The sequence below is a fragment of the Schistocerca piceifrons genome, chromosome 2 (assembly GCF_021461385.2).
Source record: "Schistocerca piceifrons isolate TAMUIC-IGC-003096 chromosome 2, iqSchPice1.1, whole genome shotgun sequence".
Classification (NCBI taxonomy): Eukaryota; Metazoa; Arthropoda; class Insecta; order Orthoptera; family Acrididae; genus Schistocerca; species Schistocerca piceifrons.
Window position 1 is genome coordinate 1,102,475,434 of NC_060139.1, and position 14,090 is coordinate 1,102,489,523.

At 42.0% G+C, this 14,090-nt stretch overlaps 1 protein-coding gene across 1 annotated transcript in view; it reads right to left on the bottom strand.

Moving 5' to 3' along the window:
- Positions 1-13,712, bottom strand: part of LOC124777336 — a 798,431-nt gene extending 784,719 nt beyond the window's left edge. The window contains exon 1 of the mRNA XM_047252702.1: positions 13,616-13,712. The gene's annotated coding sequence lies outside the window, so the exon portion shown is untranslated. The remainder of the gene's footprint in view (positions 1-13,615) is intronic.
- Between the last annotated feature and the right edge of the window lie 378 nt (positions 13,713-14,090).

Consider the following 14,090-nt stretch of genomic DNA (forward strand, 5'->3'; position numbering starts at 1 on the left):
AGACACACAGTGCACTTCCACATTAATACATAAAAAAACAGTCAGGCTTCTAGAGCTAATAAAAGAACAGAATTACTTTCAGTTCAATAATAAATTCTATTTACAAAGTGAAGGATTACAAATGGGATCTCCAGTGTCCGGAACCATAGAAAATATATTTATATATAACTATAATACAAATAGCCACAAAGAATGGATGCAAAGAGAACTTAGTAACAAAGCTGAGCAAGAAAATCAAGAAACAGAAAAGAACAAACACCCAAGTGTCACCAACACACGGACAAGATCACACACAAACAAATACACAAAATGTAAAAATAGAAACAACACAAAGTGTGAAAGAAACAGAAAGTAAAAGATGGTACACAATGACATACAACCACAAATACACACGCAGAATATCCAATATTTTCAAGAAACAAGGCGCAAGAATAGCACACGAAACCAACGACTAAATACTTCCCAAAAACAATAGGAGTAACTGATCTGTATCAGAAATCAAGAACATACCATCTAAAATGAAATACAAGTGATGGAAGATTCATAGGTCAAACCAGAAGGACATTTGACACCAGATACAAAGAACATGTAAGAGCATGGAAGTATAGGACAAATCAACTTTTACAGAATACTTACACCAACACCAACATAAAATTACAACCAGAGACACAGACACAGACACACACACACACACACACACACACACACACACAAAATCGTTTCGGAGGTTGGTAACACACACAACGTAAACTATGTAAAGAAACACCAATACCACAGAAGATGGCCGGCCGTTGTGCCCGTGCGGTTCTAGGCGCTTCCGTCTGGAACCGCGCGACCGCTATGATCGCAGGTTCGAATCCTGCCTCGGGCATGGATGTTTGTGATGTCCTTAGGTTAGTTAGGTTTAAGTAGTTCTAAGTTCTAGGGGACTGATGACCTCAGATGTTAAGTCCCATAGTGCTCAGAGCCATTTTGAACCACAGAAGATGCTTTGTAAATAAAAGCGAAACGCGTCGGGTGTAATTCTTTTTAATTACACTGCAGCCAGCTTAAGACAGATACCTATAATAACCGATGTTAAAGATGGCCACACAAGCAAACGTACTATCAGGAAATGTTGCAGAACTGGCTGTTTCCTCAACTGGAAGAAGCAGCACGTCAACTCGTATTTCAGCAGGATGGGGCACCACCCAATAGCCATTTATTGGAACGAAAATTACTCGCCAATCAGCTCGTGACGCAGTAATTCATCACTGGCCTCCAAGAAGCCCTGCCCTCAGCTCCTGTGATTTTTTTTCTGCGGGTGTATGTTAAAGATCTGGTGTTTCGAACACCTATACCGGCTAACAATGAGGTGATGCTACAGAGAGTGTGGAACGAGTTTGAGTATCGGGATGATGTCGCTAGAGTGTCTGGAGTGGGTCATATTGAGCATTTATGAACTTGTTTTCTACTGAAAATAAACTTGGTAAGTAGTATTCACAAACATTAATTATCCAAGATTCCATCGTGTTCCTTTGACTAAATACAAATTTCCAAAGTTAAGGTATTCTTTTTGTATCGCCCTGTACATAATACCTCATATATGCACAAACAAAACAGGTGTCTCAGTATCCCTTCCACAGATCCAGAGGGAACTGATCCTCATGCATGTGGAATATGTAAAAATGTGAAACATACTGCCATTTATCAGGTAATAGCAAACCTATCAAAAAACATGTACATTTATAATACATCATCATCATCAGTGTTCTGCCTAAAGGCAGGTTTTCACATGGTAGTTCTCCAGGCTGTCCAGTCTTCTGCCATCCTCTTCAGGTTTGCATAATTTCCTCTTGCCTTTATGTCGTCTATCGTCTTGTATCTCCTTCTTCCTCTTAGTCTTCTCTCACAAACCAATCCTTCCAAAGCAACTGCTAGCAAGCACTCCCTTCTCAATGAATGTCTTACAACCTTCAGCAGACATCACTCACCAACCCTTTCCAATACTCTTTCATTACTCACTCTTTCCACCCAGCTTATTCTATCCATTCTCCTCCACATCCACATCTCAAATGCTTCTAACCTATTTTTCATCCTCTCGTATCAGTGTCCAAGTTTCTGCCCCATATAGTGCCACACTCCAGACAAAACATTTGCCAAGCCTTTTCCTTAGTCCTTTCTCTAATTTGCCACATAAGAGTCTCCTCTTTCTGTTGAATGCCTCCTTCGCTATGGCAGTTCGAGTTTTCACCTCCTGGTCACATCTCAAGTCTTCATTATTGTGCTTCCAAGATATTTAAATGCACTTACTTGGCTAATGGTAGACTGTCCTATTCTAATATTGGACAGTCTGCGTCTTGTACTGATGACCATACTCTTTGTTTTTGATGTGTTTATTTGCATCCCATATTCCACACAAGCTTCATTCAAATCTCTGAGCATGTTATTCACTGTCCGCTCACTTTCTGCCACTAATACCATGTCATCAGCAAATCTTATACATTCTATTCTCTTTCCGCCAATACATATTCCTCCTTTCCCATCTAAGCTTTTCGCAATAATCTCTTCAAGGTATATGTTAAACAACAGTGGGGAAAAACAACAACCTTGTCTAACACCTCGTCCCATGCTGCTTCCTTCTTACATTTCATTTCCAATCCTTATCCTTACTTTCTGGTGTAAATATAGATTCTGTATCAGTTGTCTCTCTTTCCAATCTACTCCTTTCCTCTTCAAAATATCCATCAGCTTGGTCCACTGAACTCTGTCAAAAGCCTTTTCTAAATCTATAAAAACAGCAAAGATTTCTCCACCCTTTTCCATATATCTTTCCCCTATAGTTCATAGCAGGCCAATAGCATCTCTTGTTCCATTTCCTCTTCTAAATCCGAACTGCTCCTCTGCAATCCCTCTATCCAGCTTGCCATATAACCTTCTATTCAACACTCTCAGCAAGACTTTAGCTGCATGAGAAATTAGACTGATGGTCCGGTGCTCTTCACATTTTTTAGTGTTTCTCTTTTTCTCTATTGGTATCATAACTGTTGCAAGGAAGTCCTCAGGCCATTCCCCTTTGTCATATATCTCGTTACGGAGGTAGACTATTCTTTTCTTGCCTTGTTTCCCAGACTCTTCAACAGTTCTGCTGACAAATCATCTATTCCAGGAAAGAATGGATAACAGAAAACACGTTGAATAAGATGGAAGAGCGGAGAAAGTGGAAAAGTGTAGAAACTGAAGAAGACAAAAAGAGGTGCAGGAAACTGAATAATGCATTAAGAAAAACTGAAGAAGCAAGGTAAAAATGGATGAAACAGAAATGCGTCAAAATAGAGAAAGTGGAGAAAGGAGGAAAGTATGAAATGATGTATAGACTAGCTAGTGAGATAGTTTTTGAAAGAAAGAGGAATAACATGGAAATAGAAAGAGTGGATGGAACACTAGCAGAAGAACCACAGGAGGTTTTGAACAGATGGTAAGAATGAATTGAATGTCTGTATAAGGGGGATGAAATGCAAAGTGAAATTAAGGTTGAAGATGAGCAATATGAGCCAGAAGAAGGAAAGGGATTTATAATACACTGAGGTGCAAATGATAATTTTTAGGCTATTGTAACCGAACATCATGAAACACAGGAAATCTTATCATTACCAAGTCTTCTGTGGCCAAATTCATGGATAAAAAATTCTCAGTTAACTAGCTGTGTCAAATCAAATAAAATCCCAAGCATTCGCTAACTGCCTCCATCATCGTATTACCTTTTTCTCATTTTTGCTCTTCAACGAAAAGTTTGGGCCGATGGTGGGAGAGAGAGTGTCCATTTCAGACATAGGTTTGGTGTTCTGTTTTGGCTCCATTTATTTGCAGATGGCGAGAAACGATTTTTAAATTTATGGTATTTTTCTTTTCTTATTTGTTTCTGATTATGGGTTTGGTCTAGTGACAGTCGTGAAAGCGGCGACGGCCTTCCATGTCCAAAGGACGGAGTTTGACTAGCTAGATTATGTCTCGGAGATGTGGCATGCTAAGACGGCACCTCCGCATTTGATTGGTTGGTTTGGTGTATAAAGAGACCTAACTAAAGGGTCGTCAGTCCCTTTCCGCATTTGAACTCGCTGTCCAGCAACGCCTACGCAGAGACCCAAATATTCCTTATGGAGCCGCCATATTGGGGCTAAAGCAGTCGACATAGTGTAACGTTTGTAAAAGAGAGTGTACTTACTTTCGACAGTATGTATTGCTTTGTGTGTAGTTCTCTATCGAAAAATGCTTTGTTATCTTTACAAATAATCGTGGACATCGTAACAAGCCGATCCGGTAATTTTGTTCGAGAACAAGGAAACCATCCACGTAAATGTTCGTCAACAATATCCACACTATTGAGGTGTTGCTGAGATGCTTGCTAGTAAAGCAACGGGATAAAGCGTCATAAATACACTGGGGTGACAAAAGTCACGGACGGCAATATGAACACATGCAGATTGCGGCAGAATTTTATACACAAGGTATCGAAGAGCAGTGCATTAGTAGAGCTGTCATTTGTGCTCAGGTGGTTCATGTGGAAAAGTTTTCAATGTGTGACGACCGTATCCGTTTGGACAGTGCAGCGAAATTTGGCGTTACCGGGTTATGGTAGCAGACAACCGACGCCTCTCCTTTTGCTAAAAGCCCACGAAGCCATGGACCCAAGTAGTCAACAAGGCACTGTGCAAGCTGGTGGTGGCTCCATAAAGGTGTGGGATGTGTTTACAGGGAATGGACTAGGTCCTCTGGTCCAGCTCAACCGATAATTGACTGCAAATGGTTATGTTCATTCAATTTGGAGGCCATTTGAAGCCACTCAGGGATTTCATGTTCCCGAACAATGATGGGATCTTTATGGATGATAATGTGCCATGTCACCACGCCACACTGTGGACAATTCGAGCAATGATTTTGTTGCCCAGATCGTCTGGCATGAATCCCACTGAACATAAACATGACATAATGAAGAGGTCAGTTCACGACAATCTCCTGCACCGGCGACACATTCGCAGTTTTGGCCATGTCGAGACATATCCACGCTGCCAGAATGAGATTTTCACTCTGCGGCGGAGTGTGCGCTGATATGAAACTTCCTGGCAGATTAAAACTGTGTGCTGGACCGAGACTCGAACTCGGGACCTTTGCCTTTCGCGGGCAAGTGCTCTACCACCTGAGCTACCCAAGCACGACTCACGCCCCGTCCTCACAGCTTTACGTCTGCCAGTACCTCGTCTCCTACCTTCCAAACTTTACAGAAGCTCTCCTGCGAACCTTGCAGAACTAGCACTCCCGAAAGAAAGGATATTGCGGAGACATGGCTTAGCCACAGCCACAGCGTTCGCAGGAGAGCTTCTGTAAAGTTTGGAAGCTAGGAGACGAGGTACTGGCAGAAGTACAGGGCTATTACAAATGATTGAAGCAATTTCATAAATTCACTGTAGCTCCATTCATTGACATATGGTCACGACACACTACAGATACGTAGAAAAACTCATAAAGTTTTGACATCTTGGGTTGTCGGGTGTTCTGCCGGATATCAGCGTCGTACTTGCACGATATTTCGGTCACGTAGCTCGTAACCTTCATCAGGTGCGACCTGAGACTGCTCCTCGAGTGGACCTGGTCCAGCATTTATGCCTATGGCTTTCCCCCTCCACCAACGGCTGCAGGCGCTTCCTCTGTGGTCCGCGCCCATTCCCTGCGACCTGCTAGGGCGTTGCTGCTCTGTTTTCCGTCCGTTGCGGTTCTAGGTGTTCCCTCTGCGGTCCGCGCCCACCAAACCCGCTCCTGGGGGTTTCATCTACGGTCTGGGGTACCAAGCGTTCCCCCTGCGGTCCGCGCCCGCTCACCACGACCTGTTGGAGCGTTGCCGCTCCGTTTTTCGTCCGCTGCGGCTCTGGATGTTCCCTCTGCGGTTCGCGCCCACCAGTCCCACTTCTGGGTGTTCCATCTTCGGTCTGGTGCGCCTGCCAGTCCGTCAGGGCCTCGTTTTCCATCTCCATGTCTCTGGTTCTTCTGTTTGTGTGGTGTTGCAGCTGGCCCCGTTGCTCCTTTAACAATTCCAGAGCCGGATCCCAGGCTCTGCTTAGCTGGTACCCTGTGTCACGGTTCATAAGATCGTCAGCCATTTTAATTTCTATCGATTCTCTTATAACACTGTCCCAAAATCTGGGTGTTAGTGCTAGAATCTTGGTATCCTCATACTTCATAGCATGATCTAGTTCTAGACAGTGTTCAGCAATGGCTGACTCAGTCACCTGTCTTAATCTAGTGTGCCTCTGATGTTCTTTGCACCTGATCTCCACAGTTCTTGTCGTCTGGCCAATGTAGGACATGCCACATTGACAAGGTATATTGTAAATCCCTGGTTTTCGTAACCCCAGGTTGTCTTTGACACTCCCCAGCAGTCCCCTGATCTTGTTGGATGGACAGAACACACACTTGATATTGTGTTTACGGAGGATCCTACTGATTCTGGCAGAAATAGAGCCAGCATAGGGCAGATATGCCACCTTCTTGGCTTCATCTTGGTCTTCTTCAGGAACCTGTGGTATAGTGGCTGGTTGGAGTGCCCTCTCAATTTGTCTGTCCGTGTATCCATTCTTGGAGAAATCTGTTTTGAGACGGTCTATCTCTATAGGTAAATTCTCTTGGTCTGACAGGGCACGTGCTCTGTGGACCAAAGTCTTCAGAACCCCATTCTTCTGTGCAGGGTGGTGACAGCTGCTGGCCTGCAGATATAAATCAGTGCGTGTTGGTTTTGTTCGGCTGAAGCCGCACTTCAGGTTTCTGCCGCCAGAGCGCTCGAGAGCGCAGTGAGACAAAATGGCGACATAGCCGAGAAAGCGTATGTCGTGCTTGAAATGCACTCACATCAGTCAGTCATAACAGTGCAACGACACTTGAGGACGAAGTTCAACAAAGATCCACCAACTGCTAACTCCATTCGGCGATGGTATGCGCAGTTTAAACCTTCTGGATGCCTCTGTAAGGGGAAATCAACGGGTCGGCCTGCAGTGAGCGAAGAAGGTTGAACGCGTGCGGGTAAGTTTCACGCGTAGCCCGCGGAAGTCGACGAATAAAGCAAGCAGGGAGCTAAACGTACCACAGCCGACGGTTTGGAAAATCTTACAGAAAAGGCTAAAGCAGAAGCCTTACCATTTACAATTGCTACAAGCCCTGACACCCGATGACAAAGTCAAACGCTTTGAATTTTCGGCGCGGTTGCAACAGCTCATGGAAGAGGATGCGTTCAGTGCGAAACTTGTTTTCAGTGATGAAGCAACATTTTTTCTTAATGGTGAAGTGAACAGACACGATGTGCGAACCTGGGCGGTAGAGAATCCTCACGCATTCGTGCAGCAAATTCGCAATTCACCAAAAGTTGACGTGTTTTGTGCAATCTCACGGTCTAAAGTTTACGGCCCCTTTTTCTTCTGCGAAAAAAACGTTACAGGACACGTGTATCTGGACATGCTGGAAAATTGGCTCATGCCACAACTGGAGACCGACAGCGCCGACTTCATCTTTCAACAGGATGGTGCTCCACCGCACTTCCATTATGATGTTCGGCATTTCTTAAACAGGAGACTGGAAAACCGATGGATCGGTCGTGGTGGAGATCATGATCAGCAATTCATGTCATGGCCTACACGCTCTCCCGACTTAACCCCATGCGATTTCTTTCTGTTGGGTTATGTGAAAGATTCAGTGTTTAAACCTCCTCTACCAAGAAACGTGCCAGAACTGTGAGCTCGCATCAACGATGCTTTCGAACTCATTGATGGGGACATGCTGCGCTGAGTGTGGGAGGAACTTGATTATCGGCTTGATGTCTGCCGAATCACTAAAGGGGCACATATCGAACATTTGTGAATACCTAAAAAAACTGAGTTTTTGTATGTGTGTGCAAAGCATTGTGAAAATATCTCAAATAATAAAGTTATTGTAGAGCTGTGAAATCGCTTCAATCATTTGTAATAACCCTGTAAAGCTGTGAGGACGGGGCTGAGTCGTGCTTGGGTAGCTCAGTTGGTAGAGCACTTGGCCGCGAAAGGCAAAGGTCCCGAGTTCGAGTCTCGGTCCTGCACACAGTTTTAATCTGCCAGGAAGTTTCATATCCTCCCTGGTCATCGGGGCTCAGTTCGGAGCGGGACTGACAATAACGACAATTCTGGTCCAGTCAGTGAGATTCCAGGTCGAAGACGTGTCTAGAGACGTCCTGGACAGCGGCGGATATCAACCCGAGTGTCGCCCGCCATATGGCCGGCAACCAGGAGTGATGTTCTGGTGTGTCATTTCTTTTCACAACAGGAGCCCTTTGGTTATCAGCGGCGGCACCCTTACAGCACAGCGGTACGTCCACGGTATTCTACGCCCCGTTTGTTGCCATTCGTGGCTAGCCTTCCTGGACTTTTACATTTCCGCGTGATAATGCCCGCTGGCACACAGCGAGAGTTCCTACTGATTGTCTTCGTGTTTGCCAAACCCTAACTTGGGAAGCAATGCCGCCAGATCTCCAGCCAACTGAGAATATCTGGAGCTTATGGGCAGGGCCCTCAATTCCAGCTCGGTATTTTGTCCGTCTAACGATCCACTTGGACAGAATTTGGCACGACATCCCTTAGGAGGACATCCACCGACTCCATCACTCAATGCCAAGCTGCATACCTGCTTGCGTAAGCTGCACAGGGGGGGGAAACATTAGCTCAATTTGTAAAGTACTTTCTCTTGCAAAAATCATAGTTTTTCTGAAATTGTAATCATTTGTTTGTCTGTACACGTACATCAGATGTACCAATTTCCGTCCCATTCAGATAATTTGTTCGTGCTACGTCTGTTTTCTCTGAGACTGTATAAGGATGAAACGAATGCAGATTTGTTGTATGTGCTCAGGTGTGGTTTACTCTTAAAGCAACAATCATTAATAAAGATATATATTACTATATAAAGACAAGACTTTTTTAACGTTGTTTCCAAAAATCTCGAAAAAGTTCTCCATCGAATAACTTCATATTTTTACGTGTTCCAATGAACATTTGGACGGACATGGGCTATATATTTTTAATATATAAATATGTATAATAATAATAATATATAACAGGGAAACGCTCATAGCAAAAATCTGCTTTCTCCAAAGTTTTACACTGGATGCTCATAAACATTCAGAAATGGGCTTCTTTTTTTACTAACAAAAATATGCAGGTTTTTCGGTCAAAACTGACTGCAAGAAAAAATTCCGCGCTGTGCCATGGAAATCTGCGGTTCGATTTTCTTTCTCGCAGTCTGTTTTAAATGCGATAGCAGCGTATTTCAACAATTAAGACATTATGAACCAGCAAAACACCCACGTACTGTTCGATTATACAAACTGTTTCTCCCGTATGCAGTGTGGTTAAACTTTCTCTACTTGAGCCAGCACACCCGCTAACTTCTGAAAAGGGCTTATCAGTAAAACTGACATGCGACAAAAAAATCTAACGATTTTCAAAATACCCCGGCTGGACGAAAATAATAATACTTCTAGGCCAAAAAAATATAACAATTCATGCCTTAAACATGATACCTCACTGAAATTACATCTACTTAAATCACAGGTGCATTATTTGTAGATGAACATAACAATCAATAAGAAATTCATGTTAAACAGAAGCAGGCGTGATGACTGTTGGTTTGGAGCATACATAACATGACTTCCTTGATACATTAAGCAGATATCTGATAATTAAAAGAGGCTTTACACAATAAAACTTATTCAACCTACCTCAGGGAACAAATAATAGTACGCAGCTCGTGGTCGTGCGGTAGCGTTCTCGCTTCCCACGCCCGGGTTCGATTCCCGGCGGGGTCAAGGATTTTCTCTGCCTCGTGATGACTGGGTGTTGTGTGCTGTCCTTAGGTTAGTTAGGTTTCAGTAGTTCTAAGTTCTCGGGGACCCTCCAACGAAACCAAGAAAACGATGTACCCGGAGCCAACATATGTTTATCTTTCAATCTAGATCCTAAAACATCTGCCGATTCTTTAGAAACGCCTAGGCCTCTAACTACATCGTTCAGTTCAGATTGTCAGAATGGAATGGGGTCGGTTGTGCCAGGATCGTAGCAATCTCTGTCTTCTTCACTATCACCTTACTGAGCCAATGGCTCGTGATCATCTATAACATCCAAAGAATCTGGAGGAGAGGGTATTGGTACTTCAGGTCCATGAGGAACAGGGCGAATGGCTGATTGAATGTTAGGGTAAGAAATATCCTCTTTGCTTTTCAAATTGAAACCTCGTACGTCGCAATAACAAAAATAGCAGTCATCACTACGATTTTCGGGCTCCCTCCACACCATTGGTATTTCAAAACATAGGGACTGCTTTTTACGTTGAAACGATTGCCTCAGTTCTTCAACACACACTGAACAAACTTTGTGTGGGGCCCATGGGTTATCTTGATCGCATAACTTTACACCAAAACAGGCGAAATACTTTTTCAATAAAATCGGAAATGTTTCTTTGTTGCTTTTTAACGGTATAGTTACCACAAATTTAGAGAATCAATCTGGCGAGTTTATACATTCTCTGGTATCCATTGCCCATAAAACAACTTCACAACACAAGGAAGCAGTCACTACTTTAAAGCACTAGTAACAACAAAACGTGAAAAGCACAGAGTGAAGAGTTATTGTGAACTAAAGGACAATAGCAGAAGCTCACTGCTTGGTGACTAAAAAATATACAAACAAAACACGGAAACATCAAAGCATTTGATAGTATTGGGGAAAGTGATACAATCAATGGAAATTAGATACAAGCACAAGTAAAGAAAGATTGAAGAAAATGGAATTAGCATACAAACTAGCACAAGACCAATATAATAAAAGATCAGCATGGTTGCCGGCAAAAATTATGCACGACACAATAGTAATTAATTATACGGCTCTGAATGCATTACTCTGAAGGAAAGAACTGGAAAGGAAAGGAAAAATACTAAGAAAAATTTTAGGGCCAAAAGAACAAAGATAACAAATGGAGGAGGAATAGAAATGAAGTTTTATACAGAAATATAAGACTTACTCAGAAATACAGGCACAATACGGAATACGAGATAAAAGTTTTATGGTCATATTCACACAACGAATGACAACAGGCTAACCCAGAAAATTTTCAATTTCAGTTCCAAATTATTATTATTATTATTAAAATAATAATAATAATAATAATAACAAAAAAGTTCCACGGGATGGATCGAAAAGGAAAGAAGGAATTGGTGAAAACTCAACATTGCAGAAGACACCATACAGAGCAGGGAAAATTTCACGCTACTGATCAGTTTCCTATCCAACAACAAAGACCGCAGCCTAGGAGAGCGATGTCAAATGGACAGACAGGCTATCAGCCAACGCATGAACAAGTTATGAGCAGATATGAACAAGATTGTATCTATAGTTCTAACCGGTCAAATTCTGTAATTAAAAAAAAAGTAGAATACGATTTATATTTTATGTAACGATGCGAGTAGAATGTGCATTCCGGTAAGTCAAACAGTGAAGATGATAAAATCATGTCAACCAAAGCTGTCTCCCACTGTGTGAGTAGCTTAAAAAAAGGCAGAAAATTATTTTAATTGTAATAAGGTGTCTTGTTTGCTGTCCAGAGGCCTCATCAATTTAAAATGCTATCAGCAAATGACATATGAGGAGCTACCGATATATATGTAAATTTTAGATGGTCGATTTCTAAATGGTTTGCTTTCGCTCTCGGTATATCGCTACACACCGAATATGACGGTACGATGTGTCCTATCTTCGCAAGTCCTAAGCTTCCACAGGGTCTTTTTTCTCTGTTTGCATTAAATCGGTTCTATTCCAAAAACTATTTCCAGTATCAATATTTCAAATTCCTTACCGCGTCAATTCATAGCGTGTCCACGACGCTTCCTTACATTCTTCCATTCATCCGGAAAGCGGTCGCGCAGAAATCACTGCAGAATGAGCTTCTGCTGACTTTAGACCGTGGACTGCTTACATCAGTTTGAAGATTTCCGTTGTTAATCATTTGTGAGACACACAGTCGGCTGCTGGTCGTAAACTGGGTTCCTAATGAATACTCGTTGTCTAAGTACTGTAAGTCAAGAAAAAACTTGAACGGGAAAAGTGTTTGCGAGAACTGGGAATTCTGCATATTTGAAGGAGGCTAACATCCGAATGAGATTTTGAAATCAAAGAGTCACATTTCAATTTTTTATTTAATTTCTTCAGTTTAACACTGTTACAGGCTACTGGATACTGATGCATTCACAAGGTTATATTCTCATGGACGACGGCATAAAGACAGAATTTCACTCACAAAAACGTTTGGCTCTTTTTTTTTACTGGTATCTGGACCCTTGACTATACACTCGTCATGAGTGAACAGATTTGCTTAAAACGCACTGAGAATAACAAGGCATATTAAAGCATTGAACACGTTATGTAATACCAATGAGCACTTAAATTCAAGTTTTGTAGTAGTATGAGAATCTGGAATTCGATGCTTCCAATTCTTCTTGCCTCTCGTCTTCGGTATGAGACAGCTTTAAATACATTTATCCGAATTTCGTAAGAGACTCTGCAATTAGATGCTTCGGAGTCTTCTTAGAAAAGCGTCAACTTTAAAAAACATTTATCCAAATTTCCTAAAGAATAATGTTATTTGGCAAAAACAGAAAAAGAAAATGTCTTTCTGATTTGAATTCGATAATCTTTTCCGAGTATCACAGAAAAGTCTATTGAGCATACAAATATTCCTTCTGCTTACAAATGTGTGTAGTTATTAACAACCCATGTAAAGTAGCATTTTCTGATTGTGAAACGATTATATATACATGAATATGTCTTCCAACAACATCTATCTAGCGATGATAAATTTCATAGTTTTCTTCTTCAAATCAGGAAAAAATTGTAGCATTATAAATGTCCTCAAATAATCCTATTTTAAAGATAATGCTAATTATATGTTAATCATTTCCATTGATTCAACTGTGGGCTCTCCGTGATACAGTATTAACTAAAGTTAGTTAATACTGGTATGAGTTAACCATTAAGAAAAGATTAAAATATAGTTTCTTTTGGGTATTTGCCACTGAAAATGGAGGAGTAATAGGGGTATTTTTACAGATTCACTTTATTAACATGCCAGCAGCAATAACAATTAATACATTTTGTGTTCTGCCCATTCCTCGATCTAAGAAGGATCAAACAGGCTTATGGCCACACCTAATACCTCAGTTCGTTTCTTCACTAGTTTTCACTTTCGCCTTTAACATAATCACCACTATTAAAGTGTTGTTTCTTATCCTTCGATAGTTTGTAAGATGCCCTTGCAGTTAACGACAGAATCAAAGCTGACAATGAAATGTTAACGCCACAGCCGCGCATTCTTTTATTTAAACTGATTCCAAAGTATTGGCTGCCACGGGCAACAACCAAGTCGGCGTGCATGTAAGCTGTGTGCTGTAAACAAATGCGCGAGTCGATGATATTGACGCAAACCAGGTCACGCACGTAAGATGCTCACAGTTACTCGCTACGTATGTTTGCTACCAAATGTAAATGAAAATGCTTATGTAAAAGCAGGAACTTACCTCGGAAACAACAGGGCAATCGGCGAGGAGAAACAACGGAATATCCTTCCCGCACACACACACAACACTAGCTGCAACTGCTCTCACCAAACTCGCTACCCATCCGAGAATGTACGAGAGGCACGGGCTTGCAGACGACGGCGCTACCATCTGGCGGCGAAGCGCGTACTATCAACAGTGGCTCAGGTCAATGGAGGCCGAGACACGATGTAACAATTACTGTCGCCCACGTGTGTCTTCGGAAATTTGATCGCAAACTTCTCCAAACATGCAGAATTTTAATATTTGATGGCTGGTAGTAATGCCACATAGATCACTGAGTAATACCGTAGAACTCCAATACAAAAGATTTTCCTGTTTTTCAAACCTCAATAACACTAAGGTATTGCAGCAGTACGACGAAACGTAACATTACGTGGTGTGTAACGGTGACGTGAGGGAGTTGCGTTTGAAACATGTGAATACGAAATAGTTT